The 2,500-nt window shown below is 43.3% G+C and overlaps 1 protein-coding gene across 3 annotated transcripts in view; it reads right to left on the bottom strand.

Annotated features, from left to right (window-relative positions):
• Window positions 1-2,500, bottom strand: part of LOC105896463 (ras-related protein Rab-26) — an 89,749-nt gene that overhangs the window by 52,133 nt on the left and 35,116 nt on the right. The window lies entirely within an intron of this gene.

Here is a 2,500-nt window from a genome sequence, read left to right as displayed (position 1 = left end):
TGCTACCCTAGCTCAGGAAAACATGCGGCACACACACACAGACACACACACACACAGAGCCACTGGGAGGATTTAAGGGAATGCATCATAAATATTGCATGCTGGGAAAGTGGCTTTGTGTGAAGCAATGCGGTAGAGAGAAATGTGGTTGCGGTAATGTGTGTGTGTGTGGGGGGGGTATGTGTGTGTGTGTCTGCGTGTGGGTGTGTGTGTGTGTGTGTTTGGTTGTGGGGGGGGGGGGGGGGGGGTGTAAGTGTAGGTGTGTGTGTGTGCGACTGCAGGCAATGTGCTGACCTCCACATTTTATTACAATAAAACAGAATCCCAAATATTTATCACCATAAAGAGAAGTGATTCTCAGCCTTTAGCCAGACTCACAGGTGTTTATCACTGAAAGATGGCCGCCATGTTACTGTGCTGCTGTTAAATATGTGCAGCTCAGCCACTCTTCATCACTCCAACACATTCCTATAGCGCAGCTGTTCACAGCAAACGCTGCTCATAATGCATCATAATGCATGAAGGGTTGGGTGATATGAGTGGCATGAGCAATGGAGAAACTCGTGTCTATTTATAAATACCGGTAGTTATAAAGACATCATAACGCTTTATGAGTGCACTCGTGTCTATTTATAAATAGTTATAAAGACATCATAACGCTTTATGAGTGCACTCGTGTCTATTTATAAATAGTTATAAAGACATCATAACGCTTTATGAGTGCACTTGTGTCTATTTATAAATAGTTATAAAGACATCATAACGCTTTATAAGTGCACTCGTGTCTATTTATAAATAGTTAACTAGACTTTAAATGATAACAACATATCTGGACGATGGAGGGCACAGATAGGGGCTGACTCTGGTCCAGTTCTCGTGCGGTTCTAGACTAGAACAGGGTAAGGAACACCACACAGTTCTAGACTAGAACAAGGTAATGAGCACCACACGGTTCTAGACTAGAACAGGGTAAGGAGCACCACACGGTTCTAGACTAAAACAGGTTGAATTTTCCGAATATTTTATTATTCGCAATTATTTGGTCCCATAGGATCTTCCTCAGGCAAAGATCCTGGCAGCAGACTTGGGCCGGATCCATAACACAACACCAAGCTGACTCAGAAACATGAGTCTTTTTTATAATATATTTACATTTTATTTATATTTATATTTAACTCGGAAACATGAGCCCTTTTTATATTATATTTATATTTTATTTATATTTATATTAAACTCAGAAACATAAGCTTTTTTATATTTAACTCTGATCCATTTGGTTCCATAATAATATCCCTGTGTGCCAGCATCATTGTACTGTATTAGTTCCTTCTTTCTTCACACTGAATGCATAAATAATCAGATATGGCTTATTCTGCCATAATATTAGTACATTCAGGTAATTAAATCCATTGTATTACATAAGATATATTTTTCTAGGTTACTCACGCTGACAGAAATGTGTAGAAAACTATATTTAAAAACCCAACTACAAACACACACAGAGGCAAACAGACACACGGACACACACACACACAAACACACAGAGGCAAACAGATACACTGACACACCAAGAGGAGAGACTGGAGGAGGAGAAATTAGTGGGGGAAGAGAAGCAAGGAAAAAAGGAGAGGAAAGGGAGAGGGAGAGGGAGAGGAGAGAGGGAGATAGGAAAGGAGAGGAGAGGAGAGGAACTGAGAGGGAAAGAGCTGAGAGGAGGGATGGGGAAGGGAGTGTATGTGTCTGTGTGTGTGTGTGTGTGTGTGTGTGTGTCTCTGATGATTCAGTGAAGGGCAATGAGTGACTCATAAATAAAGCCTCCAATCTCCATCATCATCATTCTCACACTCTCCTTTTCTCCCTCTCACACACAAACACACACACACACACACACACACACACAATCAATCAACTGAAACACAGACACACACTCACTCACTCTTTCGGCAGGAATGGGCTGTTCATTAAAATGGCATTATTCATAATGATCACAGCGGCTTTTCTGCCCTACTTGTGTTGCGTAATTAAAAACTCCCAACATCCCCAAACCATCAGTGTCAGCATCAGTGTGGAGAGACATGCAGGAGTGGGAACATCAGTGTGGAGAGACATGCAGGAGTGGGAGCATCAGTGTGGAGAGACATGTTGCTGCAGGAGTGGGAGCATCAGTGTGGAGAGACATGCAGGAGTGGGAGCATCAGTGTGGATAGACATGCAGGAGTGGGAGCATCAGTGTGGAGAGACATGTTGCTGCAGGAGTGGGAGCATCAGTGTGGAGAGACATGCAGGAGTGGGAGCATCAGTGTGGAGATGGCACTGGTTAAACTGGCCATTCAGATGCAGTACTGCAGGCCAGTGCCTTCAGCAGACAGCAGACATTAACGAGGCCCCAGAGACCACTGTGGTGACTTAAGACTCACCACACAGTTATACTAGGACAGAAGAAACTGAGCACACACACACACACACACACACACACACACACACACACACACACACACAC

This window comes from Clupea harengus, chromosome 1 (assembly GCF_900700415.2).
Source record: "Clupea harengus chromosome 1, Ch_v2.0.2, whole genome shotgun sequence".
Taxonomy (NCBI): domain Eukaryota; kingdom Metazoa; phylum Chordata; class Actinopteri; order Clupeiformes; family Clupeidae; genus Clupea; species Clupea harengus.
This window is presented reverse-complemented; position numbering and strand designations above follow the sequence as displayed.